General features: G+C 44.4%; 2 long non-coding RNA genes and 2 other non-coding genes across 4 annotated transcripts; all 4 read left to right on the forward strand.

Moving 5' to 3' along the window:
* The first annotated feature begins 1,784 nt into the window (after nt 1-1,784).
* LOC103643696 (uncharacterized) lies at nt 1,785-2,256 on the forward strand. The gene is made up of 2 exons (XR_561203.3): nt 1,785-1,823; nt 1,919-2,256. It is a non-coding gene; the product is annotated as an uncharacterized lncRNA (long non-coding RNA).
* Nucleotides 2,257-5,062: 2,806 nt separating this feature from the next.
* On the forward strand, nt 5,063-5,784 carry LOC103643697 (uncharacterized). The gene is made up of 2 exons (XR_561204.3): nt 5,063-5,121; nt 5,561-5,784. It is a non-coding gene; the product is annotated as an uncharacterized lncRNA (long non-coding RNA).
* Nucleotides 5,194-5,282, forward strand: LOC111590685 (small nucleolar RNA Z195/SNORD33/SNORD32 family). The gene has a single exon (XR_004855727.1). It is a non-coding gene; the product is annotated as a small nucleolar RNA Z195/SNORD33/SNORD32 family (small nucleolar RNA).
* Nucleotides 5,523-5,665, forward strand: LOC111590746 (small nucleolar RNA F1/F2/snoR5a). The gene has a single exon (XR_004855787.1). It is a non-coding gene; the product is annotated as a small nucleolar RNA F1/F2/snoR5a (small nucleolar RNA).
* Nucleotides 5,785-16,562: the final 10,778 nt, after the last annotated feature.

Genomic DNA, 16,562 nt, shown 5'->3' on the forward strand with positions numbered 1-16,562 from the left:
ATCCAAGCGCAAGAGCTCGAAAGAACACAAGCAAATCACTCTCTCTAGTCACTATGGCGTTGTGTGGAATTTGGAGAGGATTTGATCTCTTTGGTGTGTCTAGAATTGAATGCTAGAGCTCTTGTAGTAGTTGAGGAGTGGAAAACTTGGATGCAATGAATGATGGGGTGGTTGGGGTATTTATAGCCTCAACCACCAAAAGTGGCTGTTGGGAGACTGTCTGTTCGATGGCGCACCGGACAGTCCGGTGCACACCGGACAGTCCGGTGCACACCGGACAGTCCGGTGCCCCCGCCACGTCATCACTGCCGTTGGATTCTGACCGTTGGAGCTTCTGACTTGTGGGCCTGCCAGGATGTCCGGTGCACACCGGACATGTACTGTTCCTTGTCCGGTGTGCCAGTATGGGCACGCCTGCCTTCTGCGCGCGCTGCGCGCGCATTTAATGCACTGCAGGGAGCCGTTGGCGCGGAGGTAGCCGTTGCTCCAGAGTTGCACCGGACAGTCCGGTGCACACCGGACATGTCCGGTGAATTATAGCAGACTAGCCGTTGGAGATTCCCGAAGCTGGCGAGTTCCTGAGGCTGCTTCTCCTTGGTGCACCGGACACTGTCCGGTGTACACAGGACAGTCCGGTGTACACCGGACAGTCCGGTGAATTATAGCGCGAGTGCCTCTGGAAATTCCCGAAGGTGGCGAGTTCGAGTTGGAGTCCTCTGGTGCACCAGACATGTCCGGTGGTGCACCGGACAGTCCGGTGCGCCAGACCAGAGGTGCCTTCGGTTGACCCTTTGCTCCTTTGTTGAATCAAAACTTGATCTTTTTATTAGCTGAGTGTGAACCTTTTACACCTGTATAGTCTATACACTTGGGCAAACTAGTTAGTCCAATTATTTGTGTTGGGCAATTCAACCACCAAAATTATTTAGGGACTAGGTGTAAGCCTAATTCCCTTTCAATATGCAAGGCCATAGGGGTTCTGATCCTCAGAATCCTGATGTGTTATGCACTCAGACGGCCACCGACCGTCTAGTGAGTTTTTGATACTCTATTATGTGTTTGATATTGTTTGCAATGGCATAGGGGTTATGCACTTATATTTGATATTGTTTGCCTCCAGGCTTCGTATGGGCAGGATATGGTTCAACGCCATGGGGAGGAGTACGATTGGAGGAGCCAGCCAATCGACCCTCAGGCAGCATATGCTAGTGCAGGAGGACAAGCCCATGGACGGTGAGATTATTTGATTTGGTTTTCAAAATTGTCATCATATGCTTGCGATTCAACTGAGGCATGAGTTACTATACTAAGTGCATGGTTCACTCTTGTAGGTTGGGTATTTTTGATTCTACGATTGATTCCAGAGAGCTGAGACGCCGTGGACGACAATCCACATCGTCGTCTTCACAGTCGTCCCGTTCACGATCAGCAGCCCATGAGATAGAGCTTGCGGTGTTGCGTCAACAGGCAGAGTACCATCAATCAGTCTTGAGGGATCAATTGGAGTACCAGAGGCAACAATCTGAATACCAGAGACAACAAGCCGAGTACCAGAAGAAGAGGGACGAGTATTATGCAAGCCTCTAGGCCCAGAATCAAGCTCTTCTCTCGGTAAGTTGAAGTAACATTTTGTAGCTTATTTTGCAAAACACTTGATGTGTATCTTGTTTGCTCAACAATGACTTGTATATAATTTGTAGCAACTAGCCCAACAAGCGGGCGTCCCGATGCCGACATATGGGATGCCGCCTCCGGACTTTGCACTGCCAATGCCAATGTTGGCGCCTCCACCACCGCCTCCGCCTCCGTCACAATTCCCTATGGTATGTACACATATGCGTGTGTGACATGTTCATAGATGTCTTATGTGTTTAAATGAACAACTGAGTGGTTACTATTTCATGTGCTTGTGTTATAGGGATTTCAGACACCACCCGCTTCAGTTGCCGCACCTGGAGATGGGTCTGGTCAGGACGACACAACACATTCGTGGGTGAACAATCTTTTCAGCACGCATAGTCCAGCCGGAGGAGGTGGCGATGGATATGAGTGATACTGATGTAAAACACTTGTTGAAACCTTTCATGTGAAAGCCTACCCGTCGAATAATGTTCATTTTGGAGTTTGGACAACTATGTTTATGTAAACACTTATTGCAACCATTTGGAACTATGTTGTTATGTTAAATTTTGTGAATGTGAATGCTTATGTGATTATATTTGTGAATGTGTATACTTATGTGAGTATATTTGTTAATGTGAATGTGTATATGTGTATGAATTCTGTTTTGTATTTGCAAATGTCAGATTTTTTAAATTTCAAATTTTTGTGCAATTTCTGAAAAACGTTATGTCCGACAGCTTAGTGTAGGCCGTCGGACATAAGGTTTATGTTATGTCCGACGGCTTTAAACCGTCGGACATAACAGCTGTGGGCCCAGGCAGCGGTTAAAACGGTTACGCCGCCTTATCTCCGACGGTTCGATAGGGCCGTCGGACATAGCGTATGTCCGACGGCTGCCGTCGGACATAATGCTATTTCCGACGCATTATCCACGACGACTTAAAACCGTCGGAGATAAGTTAATGCCGTCGGACATAGCTTATCTCCGACGGTTTAGTTCTTATGTCCGACGGTTTTAGCCGTCGGAAATTTCCTCGTTTACTGTAGTGCGGGGCGGGGTAGGGAATTTTTTTGTCTACGTATTCTGTTAGTAATACATATTCATAAAAACATGTTAGTAAAGTGGTTCTATTAATGACATCTTTTTATATGTCACCATATGAAATAAAATATGAGACATGTTTTACACACGACACTAATTAATCTAAAATGTGTCACTAAAAGCATGTTTTTGACGTAGTGAGTTCCTCATGTCTCAACAATATCCCTATCATCTCTTATTTTAAACATACCACTATAGGCCTGCAATACAAAGTGTTTGCACGGTCGCACCTTTCGTGGTCAAGGCATTAGAACTATTAAGTTCGATGGAAATAATTAAATAAAAGAGAAATGGCTTACGCAAAACCGAGTTCCACAAGTTTGAGCTGCAACTACACGACAGTGTGTTGGACAGCGATGGGACTTGCTTGCGAGTGGGGAGTGGGTAGAGATGGACAAACGGGCCGCCCGGCCCGGCCCGGTCCGGGCTCGGTGAAGCTCGATCCGTTTTGTTCCCGGTCCGTCAGGCACGGTTAGGAAACCGGACCGGGCCTACTAAGCCCGCGGGCTTGGTTTTCTGTCCGAGTCCGGCCCGCAGCGGGCCAAAAACGGGCTAAGCGGGCCGAAAAGCACGTTTTAGTGAAAAAACGGGCTTAACGTGCTTAGAGGTAAACGGGACGTGCCGGGCTAGCCCACCGTGCTTAGTTTCCTGTCCGAGCCCGACCCGCTTATTCGTGCCGAGCCGGCCCAGGCCCGCATAGAACCGGGCTGTGCCGGGCTCGGACCGGGCCCAAACAGCGAGCTTCGTGCCGGGCTCGCGGGCCTCGTGCTTTATGGCCATCTATAGGAGTGGGGACCGGCAAAGCTGCTCCCATGTGCACTTTGAAAGCTGTCAGCCAATTTACCGTCGTCGGGGTTGACCAAAGTTTCAACAAAATATTCTAATATGCATCTAATTTAAATATTTTTAGTTCTTATTTTAGATCTAGAAAATATTTAAATTAGATATATCTAAAATATTGAAATATTTTTTTTGACCTTTACTTAGATTATATGATTGAATTTCGTGAATGGTAATTGGTTCTGTACATTTTACTATGTTTTAATATTTAATTTTGTAATCTAATTATATTATAATATTTTGATGGGATGTCTAGACCATTTTTTCTGTGTTACTTTACATGAGCACATGGCTAGGTTTGTATAGTGAGGGTTAAATCAATCAGAGCACGTTAAATTTAGTGCTAAAACTTGGTTAGAGTGGAGAAAAAAAGGATTATCAGCTATCACGGTATTATTTAAAGAGGGAGTAATTTAGTAATGGTATATCTTGAATTCCTATTCTTAGTAATGGTATTGTTGAGATCCACCTCCTTAAAAATAGTATAAATTGAATTCTCCCATAATATGTCGATGGAACCTTGTGCGAGCTACTCGATCCAAGTTAATAAATAGTTTCACTATTGAAGAAAGGGTCATCAATATTTGTTGAGAACTAGCATACGGGGTTCCTAAGTAGTACTAAGCAGTCAGGGCTAAAGGAGTATAAATCACAATTGGTCGTTTATTCTCTAAATTTTTCGAAGTGTCAATCTTCAAACTTGTGAGAAGAGGATGTTAAATTTATCCTTCTCGCAACTTCGACCATTCAAAGTGTATCACTTGTACACGAGTATACACTCGATAGCGCACAAATTATTTTATGGTGTGATTGACACGTAAAATAGACTATAGGAAGTGCACAAGAGCTTTAAGTTTGGGGACTAAATAGAAATATTTAGAGTTTACCTGTTTCGCTGTCTAACTTGTCACATTTTACATATTTTTTTGACTAAGGTTAGTTTTTCAATTCGAATAATAATTTTAGACAAAATATGATACAGTTAGTCACGAACCAAACAATCCCTTAAAATTTCACTATATTCGAGGACCTCGTTTAAGAAAACGTTAGCGGATGATTTTTTGGGTTAACAACACCTTGAATTTATTTTATGGACATTTTATTTGGGAACTAGTAGAGATGATTTTAGATCGTGATTTATGTATGTGGACCATGTGCACCAAAGTTTGTGTTCTAAAATGTGCCAGCGCCAATGTAGGGCTCCCCACACGCGCTCTGCCTTTCGCTTCCTGCGGTCCTGCCTTGTGTTGTGTCAGACGGAGGGAGTTTCTCCGAGTCCGACGACCGGACGGCGCGTGCGGACGGGGGAGGCCGGCTACCGCGAAAGCGCACTGACTGAGCGAGCACGGTGGAAGCTGCTGTGGGCTTGTGGCGTTAGATTCGCTGCTCATATAATGGGCCATTTTGCTATAGCACTAGATGGGCCAGGCCCATGACAGTCAGCAGCGTAACCCTAGGCTGCGGCGGCCGCCGTCTATATAAAGTAGATATCCATCGATTGCTTGCCACGCAGCAGTACCCCGTAAGCGCCGTTCTTGCCTCGATCACCGGCACTGGTGAAGTGAATCTGTTTATTATCTTATTGTTTGGTTTCTTTGTACTCGTTTCTTGAATTCCTTCCTGTTTGGGGGCGAAGTGAGGAATCTCAATCCATACACCATCCTCTGCATCACCAGATGATGATTGCCAAATTACATGCACTACCATCTGATCTCCCCAATCCCAATCTCTGTTTTCTCCGCTATGTTTTTGGATGGATCTGGATCTTTCTTGGCTTGCTTTGCTTTGTTTGCTGGAGCAATCGGTGATGAAGTCGTATATTGTGCTGAGGTTACCGGTGATTATCGCACAACAAAAATCACCATCTTTCGGCTGAGAGATTGCTATATAGCTCGTCTTTGGTTTTTCTGCCGGTGTTTTATGAATTTCTTTTTGACTGCTTGTTTGGAATGAAATGAAATGCCATGTGGTATCTGATGCCTGGTCTCGTTTCAGTGGCCTCGCGTCTCGTAAGAGTGGCAGACAGTGATGGGCGGGTTCTTTGCGACACGGGCTGCTCTTCGACCATGAGCTTCCTGTTACTATTCCCCCGCGACATTTGTTCGGCGTCTCTGGAAACGATTTTCTTTATTTATATTACACTAAGGTGCTGTTTGGTTCACGAAATGTAACGTAAAGGGTAATGGTAATGGTTTACACTTGATTATTGGCGGTAACAATTTTGAGTAGTCCGGTATCAATTTTTAGTATGGTATCTGATTACGGTTAGACTAAAATAAACATGATTTAACGTTATCACTTACCCATTACGTTACAAATACGTGAACCAAACGGTACCTAAAATTAAAGCCTGAAACCGCGCCGGCAACTGGATCTACCAATCTGACATAAGCAGAATCTAAATACCAACGTTCAGGATTACTATCGTTAAGGGCTTGCTTTGTTGGGAACCTATTTTTCTCGGCATTCTCATTTTATTTTGGGAAAATGAACTTATTTTTTGGGAAAATAGAAATACTTTGGAAAAATGTGGTTGCCACACTACCCAAAAATCAGAAATCTAAATAACCCAGTCACTCATTGCATGATTTTTCACACGTTAAGGTCCTATCCTATCCTTACAATCCAGACCAGGCCCAGGCAGCGATCAGCACCGGAGGAGCATCGGTATGCGCGACGTCTCAAACAAACATGTTAGGATGAGCTTTCCATTCAAATCTGAATAAAATAACGCTGTGTCCTTGGTTAATTGATGGACAATGATCACATACAAACATGCTTGGTTTCGAAATGTGTCAAATCAACCTTTTCCTAATTAATTCCAAAAATAGTATATACTTTGAGAGGAAGAGCAAAAAGTGATTCATGGAGAATATATTAATGTAAAACTGACCATAGTTAGGCTATCCACATCAACTTACATATCCTCGCATATATATAGCTGGACTAATGTGCACACTTTGAGAGGAATAGCAAAAAGTGAGAAATGAAGTTGGAAATAGGCTTTGGAACCTTTTGAGCTATCAAGTTTGCCAAGAGCTAAGATTTGGAGATTAGACTTCTAAAAGAGTTAGGTGTTGTTTGTGATATTTTACAATACCAAGTTAAATAGTTTACAAAATATTTTTAATTTAAATAATAAAAAATACATATGGAATTCGTACTAAAGACGTGTCCCGAGGCTTCATTAATTGGCTTCATTAATCTAGCACGTCACATACACGCCCACCTTGTATTGCTGCATGTAGACTAACTAGTACTCCTCACCTCGCATGCGCATGCGTCTGTTCATATATAAGCTGTTTGGTTTGAGGAATGATCTAGTCCATCGTCTTCTCATTCCTCACTTTTTTGATTGGTTTGTGGAATGGATTGAGTTGATCTATCATCACCTCATTCCTTATAGTTATTTAGTTAGTACTAATATGAGGAATGAGGTCATCCCACCAAATTTGAGGAATGGATCCATGATGCACCACCAAATTTTAGATGAAGTGATTCCTCAAACCAAACACCCCCATATACTCCTACATCGAGCTCACTCCTCTGCCGCGATCTTGAGTAAAGATTCTGAGGCGGCGTCGAGCTCTCGGCATGGAGGATGGAGGAGAAGCAGCAGTGCAAGTTTGTTGGTCTCGGCGAGCAGCGCTAGGAACTGAGGTGCGGTGACAGCGAGTAGACTTCGAAGAAGAAGAGGTTCGAAGAAGAAGAGGTCCGACGTCAAGAGTGGCGACGCAAGCACAAACGCTTTTGGTCGTGCTCTTGTTTTTGAGTTGGTACCAGGAGCCCAATGCACGGCTTAAATAACCGGGTGACGAGCTCCAAGAGCAGGTGCAAGTCAGACTGAAACTACGTCCTCGACAAAAAATAAAAGAGGTGTATCATTCATGCAAAAAATGGGAGGCCACAAGAATCGGACTCAGGTGGGCACGATAGAAAGCAGCACTGCTCACTAGTTGGAACCTAAAGAGAATTCAATGCATGAGACAACTAAGGGTATTTAATATGGGTACGATTGTAAATATGACTTCTAATTAAACACTCCTTGGTATGTGAATTCATGTCCAAAATGATTAGTATTTCAATACCAAAGGGAGTAATAGGTTAATGAAAAGGTGCAAATTGATGACAAGGTTTTGTTATGTTCACTGGAATGTTTGGATATACTCAGAACATATCTAAGTTGTAGAAGTGACCAAGGAATTAGCCAAGTGAAGTCGAGGAAGATGTGTCCAAACAGACTAAGTCTAGCTGTTGAGAATGCATCGAATCAGCCTAGTGTGCGCTTGATCAGGGCATTGGACTTGGTATGAAGAGATGATGTTTTAGGGCTGTGGTAGCTAGGTGCGCCACGCTGGTTTCGACGTGCAACCAAACTAAACACGTAGAGAGCTCGTTTTGAACTTATGCAAATGGGTGCACTAGACCTATGGAAAAGGAGTATGGTGAGCACTGAACCAACAATAAACACATCGATCGGACGTGCAACCGAACTAAACGCGCAGAGAGCTCGTTTTGAACTTGGGTAGATGGGTGCACTGGACCTATGGAAAAGGAGTATGGTGAGCGGACCAACAATAAACACATCGATCGGAATACAACGATATGATGATGTGGTGTGGATGTGAAGTTCAAAGAGGCACTAGACGGTTCAGTGAGTTCTGATAGCTGATAACTTTACTAAATAGCCACTGGCCGGATACAAGTTTGATGTGCACTGGGCCTGCTACAGTGAAAGGTCTAGAAACATTTTGGCAATGACTAGTTTGGTCTTATAGGGCTATCTATACCACCCCTCTATGGCTCCAAAAAAAGCAAGCAAGTGCCTAGCAATGTTGTAACTCATTCCTAGCAAGTTGATAGTGCATCTATCCCCCTTTCTTGGTGAGAGATAATGCTTAATGTGAGATTATGTGTTAGAGAGCAAATAGAGAAGCTAGAGGAGTGAGTTTTGAGCTGATGTGCTGCTTGTAGAAGCTAAAAAGAGCTTAGAAGGGCAAAGCAACGTTTAGCAAGTGTGTTGGGCTTCTGACGTTCGATTTAGTCATTCGATGGAGAGCTTCCAAGACGTGGAGAGCCTTAGGATTGTTGTAAAGTAATCAAGCGATAGTGAAAGGCTCAATTTATTGTAAGAGGTGACAAACTTGAGTAGAGGAGCGGGTTAAAAAAGACTGAACACTAGTTGGTTACCTCAATAATGTGGAGTAGGTAAGCATTTGATGTTTGGCTGAACCACATGATAAATTGTGTCTTATCCCTTTGCTTATTTACTTTATTTGCACTTCATAATACATATTTGATATTTGTGATTGAGAAGTGCGGGCACTTAGTTGGACTTGACATTAATTAGTTGCATCGATTTTTTGATTAAGTTGAGTTCATAGAGCATAAGATTTTCCAACTACCATCTATTCACCTCCCACTTGGTGATATCAAGATCCTTCTAGTACCTCTAAGGTACTTTCATCATAGGATTATCCCGTGCCTGACACAATAGAGAGAAAATGGGCTGGTATGGGTAGCACGGGATTGTTCGGTGCCACCCACGGGACTTTGCGGTGTGCACCGGACAGCCAGGTGGCTGTACGTCTCAAACTCCTCAGCCTTGGGCTCCTCTGCTATAATTCGCTAGGCCGTTCGGGCGTGATCACCGGGCAGTTCGGTAATCAATTTTCGACGGCTACTTCATGGATGCCACAACATCAAACAGTTATCTGGACGCACCGGATAGTCTGGTGCCCCCCCAGAAAAGAAAGGCAACCAATCAACAATCTGGTGACCTTGTACCGTGCGTGTCCAGTGTGCTATCGGACAGTCTGGTGCACACGCAGATAGGGATGGCTGAGAGCTTCCAAATGAAGGTCCAATGGCTCCTAGGCCCCTTGAGGCTATAAAAGGACCCCCTATGCGCCATGGAGCGGTACACCAAGCATTTTAAGAGCACACTACAACTACGAGACTCCATGACCATGCTGTTTGAAGTGTTTGAGAGATTTGAGCGCGTTTCTAAGTTCTTACTCTATCGTTCTTGTTCTTGCGCTCTTTTCTTCGCTTGTGCGTGTTGTTGCTGTGATTGTGCTCTAGTGTGTGCGTTCTTACTCTCCTCTTACTCCGGTTTTGATATTGATCAGTTGTGTTAGGCGTGAGAGATTCCAACGTGTGGAGATTCCTAACAAACGAGAGAGTAATAAGGAAGTCATACGTGACACTCAAGTTTGATCTTTGGATCATTTGAGAGGGATTGAGTGCAACCCTTGACCAAAGGAGGTGACCACAACGTGGAGTAGGCATTAGCCGAACCACTATAAAAATCGTTGTCTCTTTACTTACTTGCGATTATTGTCTTCTTGAGTTCTCATATTCACTTGGAATATTGCTGCTAGTTTAATACTTGTCTAAAGTGAGCAATCAAGTAAAGTGTTCTCATCTCCCTTCTCTCTACTCCCAAACTTGGTTTTGATTTATTCTAACTCATTATAGACCAGGGTTGTATTGTTTTTAGCAAAATTTACAGGATCACCTATTCATCCCCCTTTATGTGCTCTAACATGGACAAGTTCCAAATTACCCAAGAAACATTTAGAGAATGGTTGGAACCCTTGAAGGTTTTAGAAATGGAATATGGTGTTCCAAGGGTCAAATATAGATAAGTTTGAGAATAAATGAACAATCGAATTTAAGGAGCATCTCGCGCATAGAGGGAAGAATGTCAAGAAATGTCTCTCTACTTCTTAAGACATAAATGCGTACTTCCAACTTGGCATAGATAAGACAAAAGGCAAGAAGCGTGATAGGTTCAGGCAACAACTGAGTGCATATGAGGCAGCACGAACCCATTTTGGTGAATCAAATGACGATGACTTTGAGGATGAACTTTAGGTGGCTCTGCATCAGCCACGTGTGGATCACGAATTTATACAGGGCTGGTGCAATGTATGACAGTGGTGGTGGATCTAGATCCTCCAGCCAGAGGATGATGCTGGATTATATGGTGCAGGAGGGAGTGGTGCATGAGATTGTAGGTCTGAGAGCACCTAGAGGGGAGGGGTGAATAGGTGATCCTGAAAAAACTTGAAACTTAATGCCACAAAACTTGGTTAGGAGTTAGCACAACAAAGCCAAGTGGCTAGAGAAGAGTTCTTGCAAGACACAATAACCACAAGAAGATCAACACAGATAGACACAGTGGTTTATCCCGTGGTTCAGCCAAGTTCAACACTTGCCTACTCCACGTTGTGGCGTCCCAACGGACGAGGGTTGCAATCAACCCCTCTCAAGCGGTCCAAAGACCCACTTGAATACCACGGTGTTTTGCTTTTTACTATCTTCCGCTTGCGAGGAATCTCCACAACTTGGAGCCTCTCGCCCTTACAATATGATGTTCACAAAGAAGCACGGAAGTAAGGCTGGGATGAACAACGCACACAAGACACAAAATCAGAGCACAAACGCGCACACAAGTCACAACTCGAGCTCACAACTCAACCCAAAGAGTTCTCTACTCAAATGGAGCTCTAGTTGCTATCACAAAGGATCGAATGCGCGGAATTGGAGTCTTGGTGCTTAGGAATGCTTAGAGAATGCTTGGTGTCTTCCTCCATGCGCCTAGGGGTCCCTTTTATAGCCCCAAGGCAGCTAGGAGCCGTTGAGAGCATTCCAGGAAGGCAATTTTTGCCTTCTGTCGCATGGCGCACCGGACAGTCCGGTGCACCACCGGACACTGTCCGGTGCGGATTTCTTTCCTTCTTTGGCGAAGCCGACCGTTGGAGATTCAGAGCCGTTGGCGCACGGACAGTCCGGTGCCCCTCCTGACCGTTGGCTCTACCACGCGTCGCGCGCGGATTACGTGGGCGACCGTTGGCCCGGCCGACTGTTGGCTCACCGGACAGTCCGGTGCACACCGGACAGTCCGGTGAATTTTAGTCGTACGCCGCCGATGATTTCTCGAGAGCTGCCTGTTTACCAGAGCCAGCCTGGCGCACCGGACACTGTCCGGTGCACCCAGACCGAGTAGTCTTTTGGCTATACACAGCCAACTTCTCCATAATTGTTTCTCCTGTTTCTAGCACTTAGACACAATACATTAGTCTTCAAAACAATGTACTAAGTCTAGAAACATACCTTTAATCTTGATTTGCACTTCTTGAGTCCTTGGCACAATTTAACACTTAGGCACTTGTGTTGGACACTTAATCACCAAAATACTTAGAAATGGCCCAAGGGCACATTTCCCTTTCAATCTCCCCCTTTTTGGTGATTTATGCCAACACAACAAAAAGCAACTAAAAGAAGTGCAACATCAATGCAAATGAGAACACAAATTTGTTTTGATTCAAATTTGGCATATTTGGATCATTCTTTGCCACCACTTGGTTTGTTTTTACAAATCAATCTCAATTTCCTATCTCTAAGTCAAATGCACTTGTTGAGACATAAAGGGAGTTGTTCAAAGATAAATTGATCAAAGATTTCAAAAACTCCCCCTATTTCCCATAATCAAATATTCTCCCCACAAGAGATCAACTTTTGACAAAAAGAGACATTTAGAATTTTGACAAATCAAAATTCCTAACTCTACTATTTTCAAAATTCTCAAGTGGTAGCTGATCCATTTATTGCTTTGGCCTTATTTTCTCCCCCTTTGGCATCAAGCACCAAAACGGGATCAATCTTGGCCCTTGAACCCCATTGCCTCACCAAAATCTTCAATTAAGAGTAAAAAGGCAATAAGAGCATGGAAATGAACTTAGAGTTAGTTACTCTTTCATCGGAGTGCAGTGGAAGTCTTTCATGGTCCAAGTCCAACATTCCCTTTCAATCCACCTTTGAGACTGAATCAAGCAAACTCAAATACACAGTTAGTCTCAAAGGGTCAAGTTGTAGCACATCTCCCCCTAAATATGTGCATCACTCACACATGGACTTTTGAGGTCCGGGAAGTGTTTGTACAACTTGAGCACCATAAATATACAACAATATTGAAAGGGAATTAGGCTTACACCTAGTTCCTAATTGATTTTGGTGGTTGAATTGCCCAACACAAATAATTGGACTAACTAGTTTGCTCTAGTGTATAAGTTATACAGGTGCCAAAGGTTCACACTTAGCCAATAAAAAGACCAAGAATTGGGTTCAACAAAGAGAGCAAGGGATAACCGAAGGCAGCCCTGGTCTGGCGCACCGGACTGTCCGGTGCACCATGGAACTCCAAGCCAAACTCTTTACCTTCGGGAAAATCCAGAGGCGCTCCGCTATAATTCACCGGACTGTCCGTTGTACACCGGGCAGTGTCCGGTGCCCCAGAGGAGAGCGACTCTGGAACTTGCCAGCTTCGGGAATTCGCTCCGCTATAATTCACCGGACATGTCCGGTGCACACCGGACTGTCCGGTGAGCCAGCGGAGCAACGACTACTTCGCGCCAACGGTCACCTGCAGAAGCATTAAATGCGCGCCAGAGCGCGCAGAAGTCAGGCACGCGCGAAGTGGCACACCGGACACTCTACAATACATGTCCGGTGTGCCACCGGTCATCCAGGCGGGCCCAACAGTCAGAGCTCCAACGGTCGGAACCCAATGGCCTGGTGACGTGGCTAGCGCAACCGGACACTGTCCGGTGTGCACCGGACTGTCCGGTGCACCATGCGACAGACAGCCTCCACCAAACGGCTAGTTTGGTGGTTGGGGTTATAAATACCCCCAACCACCCCTCATTCAAGACATCCAAGTTTTCCAACTTCCAACTACTTACAAGAGCTAGACATTCAATACAAGACACACCCAAGTGATCAAATCCTCTCCCAATTCCACAAAAGCTTTAGTGTTAAGTGAGAGTGATTTGTTGTGTTCCTTTGAGCTCTTGCGCTTAGATTGATTTCTTCTTTCTCATTCTTTCTTGAGATCAATACTCACTTGTAACCGAGGCAAGGGACACCAATTGTGTGGTGGTCCTTGCGTGGAAGTTTTGTTCCCGGTTGATTTGAGAAGAGAAAGCTCACTTGGTCCGAGGGACCGTTTGAGAGAAGGAAGGGGTTGAAAAAGACCCGGCCTTTGTGGCCTCCTCAACGGGGAGTAGGTTTGCGAGAACTGAACCTCGGTAAAACAAATCCGCGTGTCACACTCTTTATTCGCTTGCGATTTGTTTTGCACCCTTTCTCGCGGAATCGATTTTATTTCTAACGCTAACCCGGCTTGTAGTTGTGATTAACCTTGTAAATTTCAGTTTCGCCCTATTCACCCCCCTCTAGGCGACTTTCAATTGGTATCAGAGCCCGGTGCTTCATTAGATCCTAACCGCTCGAAGTGATGCCGGGAGATCATGCCAAGAAGGAGATGGAGACCGGCAAAAAGCCCACTACAAGCCACAGGAAGGTTTCATCGGAAGAGTCCCGCAAAAAGGGAAAGGGGAAGGAGAAGAAAGCTTCTTCCCACAAGTCGCATCGGAGTGGCGACAAGAAAAAGAAGATGAGGAAGGTGGTCTACTACGAGACCGACACCTCATCGCCATCTACCTCCGGCTCCGACGCGCCCTTCGTAACTTCTAAGCGCCATGAGCACAAGAAGTTTAGTAAGATCCCCTTACACTATCCTCGTACTTTTAGACATACTCCATTACTTTCCGTTCATTAGGCAAACCGCCAACCTTTGACGGTGAAGATTATGCTAGGTGGAGTGATTTAATGAAATATCACTTAACCTCACTCCACAAAAGTATATGGAATGTTGTTGAGTTTGGAGCACAGGTACCTTCCGTAGGGGATGAGGATTATGATGAGGATGAAGTAGCCCAAATCGAGCACTTCAACTCCCAAGCCACAACCATACTCCTCGCCTCTTTAAGTAGGGAGGAGTACAACAAGGTGCAAGGATTAAAGAGCGCCAAGGAAGTTTGGGACGTGCTCAAAACCGCGCACGAGGGTGATGAACTAACCAAGATCACCAAACGGGAAACGATCCAGGGGGAGCTCGGTCGCTTCCGTCTTCGCCAAGGGGAGGAGCCACAAGACATGTACAACCGGCTCAAAACCTTGGTGAATCAAGTGCGCAACCTCGGGAGCAAGAAGTGGGATGACCACGAGGTGGTTAAGGTTATTCTAAGATCACTTATTTTCCTTAACCCTACTCAAGTACAATTAATTCGTGGCAATCCTAGATATACACTAATGACTCCCGAGGAAGTAATCAGGAATTTTGTGAGCTTTGAGTTTATGATCAAAGGCTCAAGGAAGATCAACGAGCTTGACGACCCCCCACGTCCGAAGCGCAATCGGTCGCATTTAAGGCGACGGAGGAGAAGAAGGAGGAGTCTACACCGAGTAGAACACCTATCGACGCCTCCAAGCTCGACAACGAGGAAATGACGCTCGTCATCAAGAGCTTCCGCCAAATCTTCAAGCAAAGGAGGGGGAAGATTACAAGCCCCGCTCCAAGAAGGTCTGCTACAAGTGTGGTAAGCCCGGTCACTTTATAGCAAAATGTCCTATTTCTAGTGACAGTGACAGGGGCGACGATAAGAAGGGGAGAAGAAAGGAGAAGAAGAGGTACTACAAGAAGAAGGGCGGTGATGCCCATGTTTGTCGCGAGTGGGACTCCGACGAAAGCTCTAGCGACTCCTCCTCCGACGAGGACGCCGCCAACATCGCCGTCACCAAGGGACTTCTCTTCCCCAACGTCGGCCACAAGTGCCTCATGGCAAAGGACGACAAAAAGAAAAAGGTTAAATCTAAATCCTCCACTAGATATGAATCCTCTAGCAATGATAATGCTAGTGAAGAGGAAGATAATTTGCGTACTCTTTTTGCCAAATTAAGCATGCAACAAAAAGAGAAATTAAATGAATTAATTAGTGCCATCCATGAGAAGGATGATCTCTTGGACTCCCAAGAGGACTTTCTAATCAAGGAAAACAAAAAAGCATGTTAAGGTTAAAAATGCTTATGCTCTAGAAGTTGAAAAATGTGAAAAAATATCTAGTGAACTAAGCACTTGCCATGAGACTATAGACAACCTTAGAAATGAGAATTCTAATTTGTTAGCTAAGGTTGATTCTATTGCTTGTAATGTTTCAATTCCAAATCTTAGAAATGATAATGATGATTTGCTTGCTAAGATTGAAGAATTGAACTTATCTCTTGCTAGCCTTAGGAATGAAAATGAAAAATTAATTGCCAAGGCTAAAGATTTTGATGTTTGCAATACTACCATTTCCGACCTTAGAAGTAAAAATGATATACTGCATGCTAAGGTTGTAGAATTAAAATCTTGCAAACCATCTACATCTACCGTCGAGCACACTACTATTTGCACTAGATGTAGAGATGTTAACATTGATGTTATTCATGATCACATGGCTTTAATTAAACAACAAAATGATCATATAGCAAAATTAGATGCTAAAATTGCCGAGCATGACTTAGAAAATGAAAACTTTAAACTTGCTAGAAGCATGCTTTATAGAGGGAGACGCCCTGGCATTAAAGATGGCATTGGCTTCCAACAGGGAGGCAATGTCAAACTTAATGCCCCTCCTAAGAAATTGTCCAACTTTGTTAAGGGCAAGGCTCCCATGCCTCAAGATAACGAGGGTTACATTTTGTACCCTGCCGGTTATCTTGAGAGCAAAATTAGGAGAATTCATTCTAGGAAGTCTCACTCTGGCCCTAACCATGCATTTATGTATAAGGGTGAGACATCTAGTTCTAGGCAACCAACCCGTGCTAAGTTGCCTAAGAAGAAAACTCCTAGTGCATCAAATGATCATAACATTTCATTTAAAACTTTTGATGCATCATATGTTTTAACTAACAAATCTGGCAAGGTAGTTGCCAAGTATGTTGGGGGCAAACACAAGGGATCAAAGACTTGTGTTTGGGTACCCAAAGTTCTTGTGTCTAATGCCAAAGGACCCAAAACCATTTGGGTACCTAAAGTCAAGAACTAAAATTGTTTTGTAGGTTTATGCATCCGGGGGCTCAAGTTGGATCATCGACAGCGGGTGCA

Source organism: Zea mays, chromosome 1 (assembly GCF_902167145.1).
Source record: "Zea mays cultivar B73 chromosome 1, Zm-B73-REFERENCE-NAM-5.0, whole genome shotgun sequence".
In the NCBI taxonomy this organism is placed as follows: Eukaryota; Viridiplantae; Streptophyta; class Magnoliopsida; order Poales; family Poaceae; genus Zea; species Zea mays.